Genomic DNA, 15,000 nt, shown 5'->3' on the forward strand with positions numbered 1-15,000 from the left:
TCCTGACACGGAGGTGCATTGTGCCACCGGAAAGTAGGGTGGTTGAGAGAGCTGAATTGTGGTCTTCTACGAAGCCTTCAATCAAGACATGTGAATGGCACCTAGCCCTTGAGGGCAGAAGTAAGGCAGCCTCCAGCTCTAGAATCATAGCTACCGTTATTAGGCCAACCCATGAATGGTGGCATAAGCACCAGTGTTGGCTTCTTGGCCATCCAGAAGAACGGAATACGGCCGCTCTCTTTTTAGGAAGAGAATGTTATGAATGTGGTCTAAGTCTTCTTGGAGCCAGTAAGGTTTTTTTTTTTTTTTGCTCAAAGTGGGGTCAATGTTGTGAACCTTGACCAGGGTTGAATGTAATGTGATCTTTCATGTAAGGGGAGTTGACCTAGAGGCAGTGGCGGTTTTTGATAAGACAGCTGGTGAAAGAAAATAGGTTGTCAGGAAAGAAAGATACAGCGCATGAAATAACGCTTAGGCCCTAGTGAGATTTGAACTCACGACCCCTGGTTTACAAGACCAGTGCTCTAACCCCTGAGCTATAGAGCCACAGTGCTCTGTTGTGTAAATGTGTTAAAAAAAAAAAAAAAAAACGTTCTTGGCTGTGAAAGACTAGCAGGTAGGGGAACCGTGAAAAAACCATGCAAACGCTGTCAGAAGTGGGATTTGAACCCACGCCTCCAGGGGAGACTGCGACCTGAACGCAGCGCCTTAGACCGCTCGGCCATCCTGACACGGAGGTGCATTGTGCCACCGGAAAGTAGGGTGGTTGAGAGAGCTGAATTGTGGTCTTCTACGAAGCCTTCAATCAAGACATGTGAATGGCACCTAGCCCTTGAGGGCAGAAGTAAGGCAGCCTCCAGCTCTAGAATCATAGCTACCGTTATTAGGCCAACCCATGAATGGTGGCATAAGCACCAGTGTTGGCTTCTTGGCCATCCAGAAGAACGGAATACGGCCGCTCTCTTTTTAGGAAGAGAATGTTATGAATGTGGTCTAAGTCTTCTTGGAGCCAGTAAGGTTTTTTTTTTTTTTTGCTCAAAGTGGGGTCAATGTTGTGAACCTTGACCAGGGTTGAATGTAATGTGATCTTTCATGTAAGGGGAGTTGACCTAGAGGCAGTGGCGGTTTTTGATAAGACAGCTGGTGAAAGAAAATAGGTTGTCAGGAAAGAAAGATACAGCGCATGAAATAACGCTTAGGCCCTAGTGAGATTTGAACTCACGACCCCTGGTTTACAAGACCAGTGCTCTAACCCCTGAGCTATAGAGCCACAGTGCTCTGTTGTGTAAATGTGTTAAAAAAAAAAAAAAAAAACGTTCTTGGCTGTGAAAGACTAGCAGGTAGGGGAACCGTGAAAAAACCATGCAAACGCTGTCAGAAGTGGGATTTGAACCCACGCCTCCAGGGGAGACTGCGACCTGAACGCAGCGCCTTAGACCGCTCGGCCATCCTGACACGGAGGTGCATTGTGCCACCGGAAAGTAGGGTGGTTGAGAGAGCTGAATTGTGGTCTTCTACGAAGCCTTCAATCAAGACATGTGAATGGCACCTAGCCCTTGAGGGCAGAAGTAAGGCAGCCTCCAGCTCTAGAATCATAGCTACCGTTATTAGGCCAACCCATGAATGGTGGCATAAGCACCAGTGTTGGCTTCTTGGCCATCCAGAAGAACGGAATACGGCCGCTCTCTTTTTAGGAAGAGAATGTTATGAATGTGGTCTAAGTCTTCTTGGAGCCAGTAAGGTTTTTTTTTTTTTTTGCTCAAAGTGGGGTCAATGTTGTGAACCTTGACCAGGGTTGAATGTAATGTGATCTTTCATGTAAGGGGAGTTGACCTAGAGGCAGTGGCGGTTTTTGATAAGACAGCTGGTGAAAGAAAATAGGTTGTCAGGAAAGAAAGATACAGCGCATGAAATAACGCTTAGGCCCTAGTGAGATTTGAACTCACGACCCCTGGTTTACAAGACCAGTGCTCTAACCCCTGAGCTATAGAGCCACAGTGCTCTGTTGTGTAAATGTGTTAAAAAAAAAAAAAAAAAACGTTCTTGGCTGTGAAAGACTAGCAGGTAGGGGAACCGTGAAAAAACCATGCAAACGCTGTCAGAAGTGGGATTTGAACCCACGCCTCCAGGGGAGACTGCGACCTGAACGCAGCGCCTTAGACCGCTCGGCCATCCTGACACGGAGGTGCATTGTGCCACCGGAAAGTAGGGTGGTTGAGAGAGCTGAATTGTGGTCTTCTACGAAGCCTTCAATCAAGACATGTGAATGGCACCTAGCCCTTGAGGGCAGAAGTAAGGCAGCCTCCAGCTCTAGAATCATAGCTACCGTTATTAGGCCAACCCATGAATGGTGGCATAAGCACCAGTGTTGGCTTCTTGGCCATCCAGAAGAACGGAATACGGCCGCTCTCTTTTTAGGAAGAGAATGTTATGAATGTGGTCTAAGTCTTCTTGGAGCCAGTAAGGTTTTTTTTTTTTTTTGCTCAAAGTGGGGTCAATGTTGTGAACCTTGACCAGGGTTGAATGTAATGTGATCTTTCATGTAAGGGGAGTTGACCTAGAGGCAGTGGCGGTTTTTGATAAGACAGCTGGTGAAAGAAAATAGGTTGTCAGGAAAGAAAGATACAGCGCATGAAATAACGCTTAGGCCCTAGTGAGATTTGAACTCACGACCCCTGGTTTACAAGACCAGTGCTCTAACCCCTGAGCTATAGAGCCACAGTGCTCTGTTGTGTAAATGTGTTAAAAAAAAAAAAAAAAAAACGTTCTTGGCTGTGAAAGACTAGCAGGTAGGGGAACCGTGAAAAAACCATGCAAACGCTGTCAGAAGTGGGATTTGAACCCACGCCTCTAGGGGAGACTGCGACCTGAACGCAGCGCCTTAGACCGCTCGGCCATCCTGACACGGAGGTGCATTGTGCCACCGGAAAGTAGGGTGGTTGAGAGAGCTGAATTGTGGTCTTCTACGAAGCCTTCAATCAAGACATGTGAATGGCACCTAGCCCTTGAGGGCAGAAGTAAGGCAGCCTCCAGCTCTAGAATCATAGCTACCGTTATTAGGCCAACCCATGAATGGTGGCATAAGCACCAGTGTTGGCTTCTTGGCCATCCAGAAGAACGGAATACGGCCGCTCTCTTTTTAGGAAGAGAATGTTATGAATGTGGTCTAAGTCTTCTTGGAGCCAGTAAGGTTTTTTTTTTTTTTTTGCTCAAAGTGGGGTCAATGTTGTGAACCTTGACCAGGGTTGAATGTAATGTGATCTTTCATGTAAGGGGAGTTGACCTAGAGGCAGTGGCGGTTTTTGATAAGACAGCTGGTGAAAGAAAATAGGCTGTCAGGAAAGAAAGATACAGCGCATGAAATAACGCTTAGGCCCTAGTGAGATTTGAACTCACGACCCCTGGTTTACAAGACCAGTGCTCTAACCCCTGAGCTATAGAGCCACAGTGCTCTGTTGTGTAAATGTTTAAAAAAAAAAAAAAAAAAAAACGTTCTTGGCTGTGAAAGACTAGCAGGTAGGGGAACCGTGAAAAAACCATGCAAACGCTGTCAGAAGTGGGATTTGAACCCACGCCTCCAGGGGATACTGTGACCTGAACGCAGCGCCTTAGACCGCTCGGCCATCCTGACACGGAGGTGCATTGTGCCACCGGAAAGTAGGGTGGTTGAGAGAGCTGAATTGTGGTCTTCTACGAAGCCTTCAATCAAGACATGTGAATGGCACCTAGCCCTTGAGGGCAGAAGTAAGGCAGCCTCCAGCTCTAGAATCATAGCTACCGTTATTAGGCCAACCCATGAATGGTGGCATAAGCACCAGTGTTGGCTTCTTGGCCATCCAGAAGAACGGAATACGGCCGCTCTCTTTTTAGGAAGAGAATGTTATGAATGTGGTCTAAGTCTTCTTGGAGCCAGTAAGGTTTTTTTTTTTTTTTTGCTCAAAGTGGGGTCAATGTTGTGAACCTTGACCAGGGTTGAATGTAATGTGATCTTTCATGTAAGGGGAGTTGACCTAGAGGCAGTGGCGGTTTTTGATAAGACAGCTGGTGAAAGAAAATAGGTTGTCAGGAAAGAAAGATACAGCACATGAAATAACGCTTAGGCCCTACTGAGATTTGAACTCACGACCCCTGGTTTACAAGACCAGTGCTCTAAACCCTGAGCTATAGAGCCACAGTGCTCTGTTGTGTAAATGTGTTAAAAAAAAAAAAAAAAAACGTTCTTGGCTGTGAAAGACTAGCAGGTAGGGGAACCGTGAAAAAACCATGCAAACGCTGTCAGAAGTGGGATTTGAACCCACGCCTCCAGGGGAGACTGCGACCTGAACGCAGCGCCTTAGACCGCTCGGCCATCCTGACACGGAGGTGCATTGTGCCACCGGAAAGTAGGGTGGTTGAGAGAGCTGAATTGTGGTCTTCTACGAAGCCTTCAATCAAGACATGTGAATGGCACCTAGCCCTTGAGGGCAGAAGTAAGGCAGCCTCCAGCTCTAGAATCATAGCTACCGTTATTAGGCCAACCCATGAATGGTGGCATAAGCACCAGTGTTGGCTTCTTGGCCATCCAGAAGAACGGAATACGGCCGCTCTCTTTTTAGGAAGAGAATGTTATGAATGTGGTCTAAGTCTTCTTGGAGCCAGTAAGGTTTTTTTTTTTTTTTGCTCAAAGTGGGATCAATGTTGTGAACCTTGACCAGGGTTGAATGTAATGTGATCTTTCATGTAAGGGGAGTTGACCTAGAGGCAGTGGCGGTTTTTGATAAGACAGCTGGTGAAAGAAAATAGGTTGTCAGGAAAGAAAGATACAGCGCATGAAATAACGCTTAGGCCCTAGTGAGATTTGAACTCACGACCCCTGGTTTACAAGACCAGTGCTCTAACCCCTGAGCTATAGAGCCACAGTGCTCTGTTGTGTAAATGTGTTAAAAAAAAAAAAAAAAAAACGTTCTTGGCTGTGAAAGACTAGCAGGTAGGGGAACCGTGAAAAAACCATGCAAACGCTGTCAGAAGTGGGATTTGAACCCACGCCTCCAGGGGAGACTGCGACCTGAACGCAGCGCCTTAGACCGCTCGGCCATCCTGACACGGAGGTGCATTGTGCCACCGGAAAGTAGGGTGGTTGAGAGAGCTGAATTGTGGTCTTCTACGAAGCCTTCAATCAAGACATGTGAATGGCACCTAGCCCTTGAGGGCAGAAGTAAGGCAGCCTCCAGCTCTAGAATCATAGCTACCATTATTAGGCCAACCCATGAATGGTGGCATAAGCACCAGTGTTGGCTTCTTGGCCATCCAGAAGAACGGAATACGGCCGCTCTCTTTTTAGGAAGAGGATGTTATGAATGTGGTCTAAGTCTTCTTGGAGCCAGTAAGGTTTTTTTTTTTTTTTGCTCAAAGTGGGGTCAATGTTGTGAACCTTGACCAGGGTTGAATGTAATGTGATCTTTCATGTAAGGGGAGTTGACCTAGAGGCAGTGGCGGTTTTTGATAAGACAGCTGGTGAAAGAAAATAGGTTGTCAGGAAAGAAAGATACAGCGCATGAAATAACACTTAGGCCCTAGTGAGATTTGAACTCACGACCCCTGGTTTACAAGACCAGTGCTCTAACCCCTGAGCTATAGAGCCACAGTGCTCTGCTGTGTAAATGTGTTAAAAAAAAAAAAAAAAAACGTTCTTGGCTGTGAAAGACTAGCAGGTAGGGGAACCGTGAAAAAACCATGCAAACGCTGTCAGAAGTGGGATTTGAACCCACGCCTCCAGGGGAGACTGCGACCTGAACGCAGCGCCTTAGACCGCTCGGCCATCCTGACACGGAGGTGCATTGTGCCACCGGAAAGTAGGGTGGTTGAGAGAGCTGAATTGTGGTCTTCTACGAAGCCTTCAATCAAGACATGTGAATGGCACCTAGCCCTTGAGGGCAGAAGTAAGGCAGCCTCCAGCTCTAGAATCATAGCTACCGTTATTAGGCCAACCCATGAATGGTGGCATAAGCACCAGTGTTGGCTTCTTGGCCATCCAGAAGAACGGAATACGGCCGCTCTCTTTTTAGGAAGAGAATGTTATGAATGTGGTCTAAGTCTTCTTGGAGCCAGTAAGGTTTTTTTTTTTTTTTTGCTCAAAGTGGGGTCAATGTTGTGAACCTTGACCAGGGTTGAATGTAATGTGATCTTTCATGTAAGGGGAGTTGACCTAGAGGCAGTGGCGGTTTTTGATAAGACAGCTGGTGAAAGAAAATAGGTTGTCAGGAAAGAAAGATACAGCACATGAAATAACGCTTAGGCCCTAGTGAGATTTGAACTCACGACCCCTGGTTTACAAGACCAGTGCTCTAACCCCTGAGCTATAGAGCCACAGTGCTCTGTTGTGTAAATGTGTTAAAAAAAAAAAAAAAAAAAACGTTCTTGGCTGTGAAAGACTAGCAGGTAGGGGAACCGTGAAAAAACCATGCAAACACTGTCAGAAGTGGGATTTGAACCCACGCCTCCAGGGGAGACTGCGACCTGAACGCAGCGCCTTAGACCGCTCGGCCATCCTGACACGGAGGTGCATTGTGCCACCGGAAAGTAGGGTGGTTGAGAGAGCTGAATTGTGGTCTTCTACGAAGCCTTCAATCAAGACATGTGAATGGCACCTAGCCCTTGAGGGCAGAAGTAAGGCAGCCTCCAGCTCTAGAATCATAGCTACCGTTATTAGGCCAACCCATGAATGGTGGCATAAGCACCAGTGTTGGCTTCTTGGCCATCCAGAAGAACGGAATACGGCCGCTCTCTTTTTAGGAAGAGAATGTTATGAATGTGGTCTAAGTCTTCTTGGAGCCAGTAAGGTTTTTTTTTTTTTTGCTCAAAGTGGGGTCAATGTTGTGAACCTTGACCAGGGTTGAATGTAATGTGATCTTTCATGTAAGGGGAGTTGACCTAGAGGCAGTGGCGGTTTTTGATAAGACAGCTGGTGAAAGAAAATAGGCTGTCAGGAAAGAAAGATACAGCGCATGAAATAACGCTTAGGCCCTAGTGAGATTTGAACTCACGACCCCTGGTTTACAAGACCAGTGCTCTAACCCCTGAGCTATAGAGCCACAGTGCTCTGTTGTGTAAATGTTTTTAAAAAAAAAAAAAAAACAACGTTCTTGGCTGTGAAAGACTAGCAGGTAGGGGAACCGTGAAAAAACCATGCAAACGCTGTCAGAAGTGGGATTTGAACCCACGCCTCCAGGGGAGACTGCGACCTGAACGCAGCGCCTTAGACCGCTCGGCCATCCTGACACGGAGGTGCATTGTGCCACCGGAAAGTAGGGTGGTTGAGAGAGCTGAATTGTGGTCTTCTACGAAGCCTTCAATCAAGACATGTGAATGGCACCTAGCCCTTGAGGGCAGAAGTAAGGCAGCCTCCAGCTCTAGAATCATAGCTACCGTTATTAGGCCAACCCATGAATGGTGGCATAAGCACCAGTGTTGGCTTCTTGGCCATCCAGAAGAACGGAATACGGCCGCTCTCTTTTTAGGAAGAGAATGTTATGAATGTGGTCTAAGTCTTCTTGGAGCCAGTAAGGTTTTTTTTTTTTTTTGCTCAAAGTGGGGTCAATGTTGTGAACCTTGACCAGGGTTGAATGTAATGTGATCTTTCATGTAAGGGGAGTTGACCTAGAGGCAGTGGCGGTTTTTGATAAGACAGCTGGTGAAAGAAAATAGGTTGTCAGGAAAGAAAGATACAGCACATGAAATAACGCTTAGGCCCTAGTGAGATTTGAACTCACGACCCCTGGTTTACAAGACCAGTGCTCTAACCCCTGAGCTATAGAGCCACAGTGCTCTGTTGTGTAAATGTGTTAAAAAAAAAAAAAAAAAAAACGTTCTTGGCTGTGAAAGACTAGCAGGTAGGGGAACCGTGAAAAAACCATGCAAACGCTGTCAGAAGTGGGATTTGAACCCACGCCTCCAGGGGAGACTGCGACCTGAACGCAGCGCCTTAGACCGCTCGGCCATCCTGACACGGAGGTGCATTGTGCCACCGGAAAGTAGGGTGGTTGAGAGAGCTGAATTGTGGTCTTCTACGAAGCCTTCAATCAAGACATGTGAATGGCACCTAGCCCTTGAGGGCAGAAGTAAGGCAGCCTCCAGCTCTAGAAGAATAGCTACCGTTATTAGGCCAACCCATGAATAGTGGCATAAGCACCAGTGTTGGCTTCTTGGCCATCCAGAAGAACGGAATACGGCCGCTCTCTTTTTAGGAAGAGAATGTTATGAATGTGGTCTAAGTCTTCTTGGAGCCAGTAAGGTTTTTTTTTTTTTTGCTCAAAGTGGGGTCAATGTTGTGAACCTTGACCAGGGTTGAATGTAATGTGATCTTTCATGTAAGGGGAGTTGACCTAGAGGCAGTGGCGGTTTTTGATAAGACAGCTGGTGAAAGAAAATAGGTTGTCAGGAAAGAAAGATACAGCACATGAAATAACGCTTAGGCCCTAGTGAGATTTGAACTCACGACCCCTGGTTTACAAGACCAGTGCTCTAACCCCTGAGCTATAGAGCCACAGTGCTCTGTTGTGTAAATGTGTTAAAAAAAAAAACAAAAAAACGTTCTTGGCTGTGAAAGACTAGCAGGTAGGGGAACCGTGAAAAAACCATGCAAACGCTGTCAGAAGTGGGATTTGAACCCACGCCTCCAGGGGAGACTGCGACCTGAACGCAGCGCCTTAGACCACTCGGCCATCCTGACACGGAGGTGCATTGTGCCACCGGAAAGTAGGGTGGTTGAGAGAGCTGAATTGTGGTCTTCTACGAAGCCTTCAATCAAGACATGTGAATGGCACCTAGCCCTTGAGGGCAGAAGTAAGGCAGCCTCCAGCTCTAGAATCATAGCTACCGTTATTAGGCCAACCCATGAATGGTGGCATAAGCACCAGTGTTGGCTTCTTGGCCATCCAGAAGAACGGAATACGGCCGCTCTCTTTTTAGGAAGAGAATGTTATGAATGTGGTCTAAGTCTTCTTGGAGCCAGTAAGGTTTTTGTTTTTTTTTTGCTCAAAGTGGGGTCAATGTTGTGAACCTTGACCAGGGTTGAATGTAATGTGATCTTTCATGTAAGGGGAGTTGACCTAGAGGCAGTGGCGGTTTTTGATAAGACAGCTGGTGAAAGAAAATAGGTTGTCAGGAAAGAAAGATAAAGCGCATGAAATAACGCTTAGGCCCTAGTAAGATTTGAACTCACGACCCCTGGTTTACAAGACCAGTGCTCTAACCCCTGAGCTATAGAGCCACAGTGCTCTGTTGTGTAAATGTGTTAAAAAAAAAAAAAAAAACGTTCTTGGCTGTGAAAGACTAGCAGGTAGGGGAACCAAGAAAAAACCATGCAAACGCTGTCAGAAGTGGGATTTGAACCCACGCCTCCAGGGGAGACTGCGACCTGAACGCAGCGCCTTAGACCGCTCGGCCATCCTGACACGGAGGTGCATTGTGCCACCGGAAAGTAGGGTGGTTGAGAGAGCTGAATTGTGGTCTTCTACGAAGCCTTCAATCAAGACATGTGAATGGCACCTAGCCCTTGAGGGCAGAAGTAAGGCAGCCTCCAGCTCTAGAATCATAGCTACCGTTATTAGGCCAACCCATGAATGGTGGCATAAGCACCAGTGTTGGCTTCTTGGCCATCCAGAAGAACGGAATACGGCCGCTCTCTTTTTAGGAAGAGAATGTTATGAATGTGGTCTAAGTCTTCTTGGAGCCAGTAAGGTTTTTTTTTTTTTTTGCTCAAAGTGGGGTCAATGTTGTGAACCTTGACCAGGGTTGAATGTAATGTGATCTTTCATGTAAGGGGAGTTGACCTAGAGGCAGTGGCGGTTTTTGATAAGACAGCTGGTGAAAGAAAATAGGTTGTCAGGAAAGAAAGATACAGCGCATGAAATAACGCTTAGGCCCTAGTGAGATTTGAACTCACAACCCCTGGTTTACAAGACCAGTGCTCTAACCCCTGAGCTATAGAGCCACAGTGCTCTGTTGTGTAAATGTGTTAAAAAAAAAAAAAAAAAACGTTCTTGGCTGTGAAAGACTAGCAGGTAGGGGAACCGTGAAAAAACCATGCAAACGCTGTCAGAAGTGGGATTTGAACCCACGCCTCCAGGGGAGACTGCGACCTGAACGCAGCGCCTTAGACCGCTCGGCCATCCTGACACGGAGGTGCATTGTGCCACCGGAAAGTAGGGTGGTTGAGAGAGCTGAATTGTGGTCTTCTACGAAGCCTTCAATCAAGACATGTGAATGGCACCTAGCCCTTGAGGGCAGAAGTAAGGCAGCCTCCAGCTCTAGAATCATAGCTACCGTTATTAGGCCAACCCATGAATGGTGGCATAAGCACCAGTGTTGGCTTCTTGGCCATCCAGAAGAACGGAATACGGCCGCTCTCTTTTTAGGAAGAGAATGTTATGAATGTGGTCTAAGTCTTCTAGGAGCCAGTAAGGTTTTTTTTTTTTTTTTTGCTCAAAGTGGGGTCAATGTTGTGAACCTTGACCAGGGTTGAATGTAATGTGATCTTTCATGTAAGGGGAGTTGACCTAGAGGCAGTGGCGGTTTTTGATAAGACAGCTGGTGAAAGAAAATAGGTTGTCAGGAAAGAAAGATACAGCGCATGAAATAACGCTTAGGCCCTAGTGAGATTTGAACTCACGACCCCTGGTTTACAAGACCAGTGCTCTAACCCCTGAGCTATAGAGCCACAGTGCTCTGTTGTGTAAATGTGTTAAAAAAAAAAACAAAAAAACGTTCTTGGCTGTGAAAGACTAGCAGGTAGGGGAACCGTGAAAAAACCATGCAAACGCTGTCAGAAGTGGGATTTGAACCCACGCCTCCAGGGGAGACTGCGACCTGAACGCAGCGCCTTAGACCGCTCGGCCATCCTGACACGGAGGTGCATTGTGCCACCGGAAAGTAGGGTGGTTGAGAGAGCTGAATTGTGGTCTTCTACGAAGCCTTCAATCAAGACATGTGAATGGCACCTAGCCCTTGAGGGCAGAAGTAAGGCAGCCTCCAGCTCTAGAATCATAGCTACCGTTATTAGGCCAACCCATGAATGGTGGCATAAGCACCAGTGTTGGCTTCTTGGCCATCCAGAAGAACGGAATACGGCCGCTCTCTTTTTAGGAAGAGAATGTTATGAATGTGGTCTAAGTCTTCTTGGAGCCAGTAAGGTTTTTTTTTTTTTTTTGCTCAAAGTGGGGTCAATGTTGTGAACCTTGACCAGGGTTGAATGTAATGTGATCTTTCATGTAAGGGGAGTTGACCTAGAGGCAGTGGCGGTTTTTGATAAGACAGCTGGTGAAAGAAAATAGGTTGTCAGGAAAGAAAGATACAGCGCATGAAATAACGCTTAGGCCCTAGTAAGATTTGAACTCACGACCCCTGGTTTACAAGACCAGTGCTCTAACCCCTGAGCTATAGAGCCACAGTGCTCTGTTGTGTAAATGTGTTAAAAAAAAAAAAAAAAACGTTCTTGGCTGTGAAAGACTAGCAGGTAGGGGAACCAAGAAAAAACCATGCAAACGCTGTCAGAAGTGGGATTTGAACCCACGCCTCCAGGGGAGACTGCGACCTGAACGCAGCGCCTTAGACCGCTCGGCCATCCTGACACGGAGGTGCATTGTGCCACCGGAAAGTAGGGTGGTTGAGAGAGCTGAATTGTGGTCTTCTACGAAGCCTTCAATCAAGACATGTGAATGGCACCTAGCCCTTGAGGGCAGAAGTAAGGCAGCCTCCAGCTCTAGAATCATAGCTACCGTTATTAGGCCAACCCATGAATGGTGGCATAAGCACCAGTGTTGGCTTCTTGGCCATCCAGAAGAACGGAATACGGCCGCTCTCTTTTTAGGAAGAGAATGTTATGAATGTGGTCTAAGTCTTCTTGGAGCCAGTAAGGTTTTTTTTTTTTTTTGCTCAAAGTGGGGTCAATGTTGTGAACCTTGACCAGGGTTGAATGTAATGTGATCTTTCATGTAAGGGGAGTTGACCTAGAGGCAGTGGCGGTTTTTGATAAGACAGCTGGTGAAAGAAAATAGGTTGTCAGGAAAGAAAGATACAGCGCATGAAATAACGCTTAGGCCCTAGTGAGATTTGAACTCACAACCCCTGGTTTACAAGACCAGTGCTCTAACCCCTGAGCTATAGAGCCACAGTGCTCTGTTGTGTAAATGTGTTAAAAAAAAAAAAAAAAAACGTTCTTGGCTGTGAAAGACTAGCAGGTAGGGGAACCGTGAAAAAACCATGCAAACGCTGTCAGAAGTGGGATTTGAACCCACGCCTCCAGGGGAGACTGCGACCTGAACGCAGCGCCTTAGACCGCTCGGCCATCCTGACACGGAGGTGCATTGTGCCACCGGAAAGTAGGGTGGTTGAGAGAGCTGAATTGTGGTCTTCTACGAAGCCTTCAATCAAGACATGTGAATGGCACCTAGCCCTTGAGGGCAGAAGTAAGGCAGCCTCCAGCTCTAGAATCATAGCTACCGTTATTAGGCCAACCCATGAATGGTGGCATAAGCACCAGTGTTGGCTTCTTGGCCATCCAGAAGAACGGAATACGGCCGCTCTCTTTTTAGGAAGAGAATGTTATGAATGTGGTCTAAGTCTTCTAGGAGCCAGTAAGGTTTTTTTTTTTTTTTTTGCTCAAAGTGGGGTCAATGTTGTGAACCTTGACCAGGGTTGAATGTAATGTGATCTTTCATGTAAGGGGAGTTGACCTAGAGGCAGTGGCGGTTTTTGATAAGACAGCTGGTGAAAGAAAATAGGTTGTCAGGAAAGAAAGATACAGCGCATGAAATAACGCTTAGGCCCTAGTGAGATTTGAACTCACGACCCCTGGTTTACAAGACCAGTGCTCTAACCCCTGAGCTATAGAGCCACAGTGCTCTGTTGTGTAAATGTGTTAAAAAAAAAAACAAAAAAACGTTCTTGGCTGTGAAAGACTAGCAGGTAGGGGAACCGTGAAAAAACCATGCAAACGCTGTCAGAAGTGGGATTTGAACCCACGCCTCCAGGGGAGACTGCGACCTGAACGCAGCGCCTTAGACCGCTCGGCCATCCTGACACGGAGGTGCATTGTGCCACCGGAAAGTAGGGTGGTTGAGAGAGCTGAATTGTGGTCTTCTACGAAGCCTTCAATCAAGACTAGTGTTGGGCGAACAGTGTTCGCCACTGTTCGGGTTCTGCAGAACATCACCCTGTTCGGGTGATGTTCGAGTTCGGCCGAACACCTGATGGTGTTCGGCCTTTTAAGTTCGGGTTCGCCCCGAACTTCTGTATGACCCCGAACAGGGCCGAACAGGGCCCCTGTTCGGGCGAACAGGGCCCTGTTCGGCCGAACAGGCCGCAATACGGCCCCCCTATGGGGTCGCAGGCATAAGGGGGGAGCATGCCCCGATCGCGGGGGGGGTCGGAAATTCCCCCCACCCCCTCCGCTAGCGCTCCCCCCTCTGCCCGCTTCCCCATAAAAAAAGTTTAAATCAAGTTCAATAGTAGTGTACCTGGGCTGGTGGCATTGGCTGGCAGTGGAGTGAGGAGGAGGAGGAGTCCGAGTAGCAGAGTGACGTTGAGGCCGGGCAGCGGGCGGTTTAGCGCTAGTACCCTTGTGGTACTTCCGCCCTTTCTCTGACCTCACGTCCTCTGCATACGAGGGTACGCATCACGCGTACCCTCGTATGCGTCATCACGCAGAGGACGTGAGGTCAGAGAAAGGGCGGAAGTACCACAAGGGTACTAGCGCTGAACCGCCCGCTGCCCGGCCTCAACGTCACTCTGCTATTCGGACTCCTCCTCCTCCTCACTCCACTGCCAGCCAATGCCACCAGCCCAGGTACTATTGAACTTGATTTAAACTTTTTGTATGGGGAAGCGGGCAGAGGGGGGAGCGCTAGCGGAGGGGGTGGGGGGAATTTCCGACCCCCCCCGCGACCGGGGCATGCTCCCCCCTTATGCCTGCGACCCCATAGGGCCCCCAAAATGGGCATGTTCGGGGGTCCCATTGACTCCCATTGAGTTCGGCGTTCGGGCCGAACATGCCGAACATCTGGCCCATGTTCGGCCTGTTCGGCCCGAACCCGAACATCCAGGTGTTCGCCCAACACTAATCAAGACATGTGAATGGCACCTAGCCCTTGAGGGCAGAAGTAAGGCAGCCTCCAGCTCTAGAATCATAGCTACCGTTATTAGGCCAACCCATGAATGGTGGCATAAGCACCAGTGTTGGCTTCTTGGCCATCCAGAAGAACGGAATACGGCCGCTCTCTTTTTAGGAAGAGAATGTTATGAATGTGGTCTAAGTCTTCTTGGAGCCAGTAAGGTTTTTTTTTTTTTTTTTTTCTCAAAGTGGGGTCAATGTTGTGAACCTTGACCAGGGTTGAATGTAATGTGATCTTTCATGTAAGGGGAGTTGACCTAGAGGCAGTGGCGGTTTTTGATAAGACAGCTGGTGAAAGAAAATAGGTTGTCAGGAAAGAAAGATACAGCGCATGAAATAACGCTTAGGCCCTAGTGAGATTTGAACTCACGACCCCTGGTTTACAAGACCAGTGCTCTAACCCCTGAGCTATAGAGCCACAGTGCTCTGTTGTGTAAATGTGTTAAAAAAAAAAAAAAAAACGTTCTTGGCTGTGAAAGACTAGCAGGTAGGGGAACCGTGAAAAAACCATGCAAACGCTGTCAGAAGTGGGATTTGAACCCACGCCTCCAGGGGAGACTGCGACCTGAACGCAGCGCCTTAGACCGCTCGGCCATCCTGACACGGAGGTGCATTGTGCCACCGGAAAGTAGGGTGGTTGAGAGAGCTGAATTGTGGTCTTCTACGAAGCCTTCAATCAAGACATGTGAATGGCACCTAGCCCTTGAGGGCAGAAGTAAGGCAGCCTCCAGCTCTAGAATCATAGCTACCGTTATTAGGCCAACCCATGAATGGTGGCATAAGCACCAGTGTTGGCTTCTTGGCCATCCAGAAGAACGGAATACGGCCGCTCTCTTTTTAGGAAGAGAATGTTA

General features: G+C 47.7%; 34 non-coding genes across 34 annotated transcripts in view; all 34 read right to left on the reverse strand.

The window, feature by feature from the left end:
* The window catches only part of TRNAL-CAG (transfer RNA leucine (anticodon CAG)), an 83-nt gene extending 76 nt beyond the window's left edge, over positions 1–7 (reverse strand). The window contains exon 1 of the tRNA in view: positions 1–7. This exon is cut by the window's left edge and continues 76 nt beyond it. This is a non-coding gene — a tRNA (tRNA-Leu).
* A 466-nt stretch (positions 8–473) lies between these two features.
* Positions 474–546, reverse strand: TRNAT-UGU (transfer RNA threonine (anticodon UGU)). The gene has a single exon. It is a non-coding gene; the product is annotated as a tRNA-Thr (tRNA).
* Positions 547–648: 102 nt separating this feature from the next.
* Positions 649–731, reverse strand: TRNAL-CAG (transfer RNA leucine (anticodon CAG)). The gene has a single exon. It is a non-coding gene; the product is annotated as a tRNA-Leu (tRNA).
* Positions 732–1,197: 466 nt separating this feature from the next.
* On the reverse strand, positions 1,198–1,270 carry TRNAT-UGU (transfer RNA threonine (anticodon UGU)). The gene has a single exon. It is a non-coding gene; the product is annotated as a tRNA-Thr (tRNA).
* Positions 1,271–1,372: 102 nt separating this feature from the next.
* Positions 1,373–1,455, reverse strand: TRNAL-CAG (transfer RNA leucine (anticodon CAG)). The gene has a single exon. It is a non-coding gene; the product is annotated as a tRNA-Leu (tRNA).
* A 466-nt stretch (positions 1,456–1,921) lies between these two features.
* Positions 1,922–1,994, reverse strand: TRNAT-UGU (transfer RNA threonine (anticodon UGU)). The gene has a single exon. It is a non-coding gene; the product is annotated as a tRNA-Thr (tRNA).
* Positions 1,995–2,096: 102 nt separating this feature from the next.
* On the reverse strand, positions 2,097–2,179 carry TRNAL-CAG (transfer RNA leucine (anticodon CAG)). Its single transcript has one exon. It is a non-coding gene; the product is annotated as a tRNA-Leu (tRNA).
* Positions 2,180–2,645: 466 nt separating this feature from the next.
* On the reverse strand, positions 2,646–2,718 carry TRNAT-UGU (transfer RNA threonine (anticodon UGU)). Its single transcript has one exon. It is a non-coding gene; the product is annotated as a tRNA-Thr (tRNA).
* Positions 2,719–3,371: 653 nt separating this feature from the next.
* TRNAT-UGU (transfer RNA threonine (anticodon UGU)) lies at positions 3,372–3,444 on the reverse strand. The gene has a single exon. It is a non-coding gene; the product is annotated as a tRNA-Thr (tRNA).
* Positions 3,445–4,273: 829 nt separating this feature from the next.
* TRNAL-CAG (transfer RNA leucine (anticodon CAG)) lies at positions 4,274–4,356 on the reverse strand. Its single transcript has one exon. It is a non-coding gene; the product is annotated as a tRNA-Leu (tRNA).
* Positions 4,357–4,822: 466 nt separating this feature from the next.
* On the reverse strand, positions 4,823–4,895 carry TRNAT-UGU (transfer RNA threonine (anticodon UGU)). Its single transcript has one exon. It is a non-coding gene; the product is annotated as a tRNA-Thr (tRNA).
* Positions 4,896–4,998: 103 nt separating this feature from the next.
* TRNAL-CAG (transfer RNA leucine (anticodon CAG)) lies at positions 4,999–5,081 on the reverse strand. Its single transcript has one exon. It is a non-coding gene; the product is annotated as a tRNA-Leu (tRNA).
* Positions 5,082–5,547: 466 nt separating this feature from the next.
* TRNAT-UGU (transfer RNA threonine (anticodon UGU)) lies at positions 5,548–5,620 on the reverse strand. The gene has a single exon. It is a non-coding gene; the product is annotated as a tRNA-Thr (tRNA).
* Positions 5,621–5,722: 102 nt separating this feature from the next.
* On the reverse strand, positions 5,723–5,805 carry TRNAL-CAG (transfer RNA leucine (anticodon CAG)). Its single transcript has one exon. It is a non-coding gene; the product is annotated as a tRNA-Leu (tRNA).
* Positions 5,806–6,272: 467 nt separating this feature from the next.
* On the reverse strand, positions 6,273–6,345 carry TRNAT-UGU (transfer RNA threonine (anticodon UGU)). Its single transcript has one exon. It is a non-coding gene; the product is annotated as a tRNA-Thr (tRNA).
* A 104-nt stretch (positions 6,346–6,449) lies between these two features.
* On the reverse strand, positions 6,450–6,532 carry TRNAL-CAG (transfer RNA leucine (anticodon CAG)). The gene has a single exon. It is a non-coding gene; the product is annotated as a tRNA-Leu (tRNA).
* Positions 6,533–6,997: 465 nt separating this feature from the next.
* Positions 6,998–7,070, reverse strand: TRNAT-UGU (transfer RNA threonine (anticodon UGU)). Its single transcript has one exon. It is a non-coding gene; the product is annotated as a tRNA-Thr (tRNA).
* Positions 7,071–7,174: 104 nt separating this feature from the next.
* On the reverse strand, positions 7,175–7,257 carry TRNAL-CAG (transfer RNA leucine (anticodon CAG)). Its single transcript has one exon. It is a non-coding gene; the product is annotated as a tRNA-Leu (tRNA).
* A 466-nt stretch (positions 7,258–7,723) lies between these two features.
* TRNAT-UGU (transfer RNA threonine (anticodon UGU)) lies at positions 7,724–7,796 on the reverse strand. Its single transcript has one exon. It is a non-coding gene; the product is annotated as a tRNA-Thr (tRNA).
* A 104-nt stretch (positions 7,797–7,900) lies between these two features.
* TRNAL-CAG (transfer RNA leucine (anticodon CAG)) lies at positions 7,901–7,983 on the reverse strand. Its single transcript has one exon. It is a non-coding gene; the product is annotated as a tRNA-Leu (tRNA).
* A 465-nt stretch (positions 7,984–8,448) lies between these two features.
* Positions 8,449–8,521, reverse strand: TRNAT-UGU (transfer RNA threonine (anticodon UGU)). Its single transcript has one exon. It is a non-coding gene; the product is annotated as a tRNA-Thr (tRNA).
* Positions 8,522–8,624: 103 nt separating this feature from the next.
* TRNAL-CAG (transfer RNA leucine (anticodon CAG)) lies at positions 8,625–8,707 on the reverse strand. The gene has a single exon. It is a non-coding gene; the product is annotated as a tRNA-Leu (tRNA).
* A 641-nt stretch (positions 8,708–9,348) lies between these two features.
* On the reverse strand, positions 9,349–9,431 carry TRNAL-CAG (transfer RNA leucine (anticodon CAG)). The gene has a single exon. It is a non-coding gene; the product is annotated as a tRNA-Leu (tRNA).
* A 466-nt stretch (positions 9,432–9,897) lies between these two features.
* On the reverse strand, positions 9,898–9,970 carry TRNAT-UGU (transfer RNA threonine (anticodon UGU)). Its single transcript has one exon. It is a non-coding gene; the product is annotated as a tRNA-Thr (tRNA).
* Positions 9,971–10,072: 102 nt separating this feature from the next.
* On the reverse strand, positions 10,073–10,155 carry TRNAL-CAG (transfer RNA leucine (anticodon CAG)). The gene has a single exon. It is a non-coding gene; the product is annotated as a tRNA-Leu (tRNA).
* A 468-nt stretch (positions 10,156–10,623) lies between these two features.
* On the reverse strand, positions 10,624–10,696 carry TRNAT-UGU (transfer RNA threonine (anticodon UGU)). The gene has a single exon. It is a non-coding gene; the product is annotated as a tRNA-Thr (tRNA).
* Positions 10,697–10,799: 103 nt separating this feature from the next.
* On the reverse strand, positions 10,800–10,882 carry TRNAL-CAG (transfer RNA leucine (anticodon CAG)). Its single transcript has one exon. It is a non-coding gene; the product is annotated as a tRNA-Leu (tRNA).
* Positions 10,883–11,523: 641 nt separating this feature from the next.
* TRNAL-CAG (transfer RNA leucine (anticodon CAG)) lies at positions 11,524–11,606 on the reverse strand. Its single transcript has one exon. It is a non-coding gene; the product is annotated as a tRNA-Leu (tRNA).
* A 466-nt stretch (positions 11,607–12,072) lies between these two features.
* TRNAT-UGU (transfer RNA threonine (anticodon UGU)) lies at positions 12,073–12,145 on the reverse strand. Its single transcript has one exon. It is a non-coding gene; the product is annotated as a tRNA-Thr (tRNA).
* Positions 12,146–12,247: 102 nt separating this feature from the next.
* TRNAL-CAG (transfer RNA leucine (anticodon CAG)) lies at positions 12,248–12,330 on the reverse strand. The gene has a single exon. It is a non-coding gene; the product is annotated as a tRNA-Leu (tRNA).
* A 468-nt stretch (positions 12,331–12,798) lies between these two features.
* TRNAT-UGU (transfer RNA threonine (anticodon UGU)) lies at positions 12,799–12,871 on the reverse strand. The gene has a single exon. It is a non-coding gene; the product is annotated as a tRNA-Thr (tRNA).
* A 103-nt stretch (positions 12,872–12,974) lies between these two features.
* On the reverse strand, positions 12,975–13,057 carry TRNAL-CAG (transfer RNA leucine (anticodon CAG)). The gene has a single exon. It is a non-coding gene; the product is annotated as a tRNA-Leu (tRNA).
* Positions 13,058–14,491: 1,434 nt separating this feature from the next.
* Positions 14,492–14,564, reverse strand: TRNAT-UGU (transfer RNA threonine (anticodon UGU)). The gene has a single exon. It is a non-coding gene; the product is annotated as a tRNA-Thr (tRNA).
* Positions 14,565–14,665: 101 nt separating this feature from the next.
* TRNAL-CAG (transfer RNA leucine (anticodon CAG)) lies at positions 14,666–14,748 on the reverse strand. Its single transcript has one exon. It is a non-coding gene; the product is annotated as a tRNA-Leu (tRNA).
* Between the last annotated feature and the right edge of the window lie 252 nt (positions 14,749–15,000).

The sequence above is a fragment of the Hyperolius riggenbachi genome, chromosome 1 (assembly GCF_040937935.1).
Source record: "Hyperolius riggenbachi isolate aHypRig1 chromosome 1, aHypRig1.pri, whole genome shotgun sequence".
Classification (NCBI taxonomy): domain Eukaryota; kingdom Metazoa; phylum Chordata; class Amphibia; order Anura; family Hyperoliidae; genus Hyperolius; species Hyperolius riggenbachi.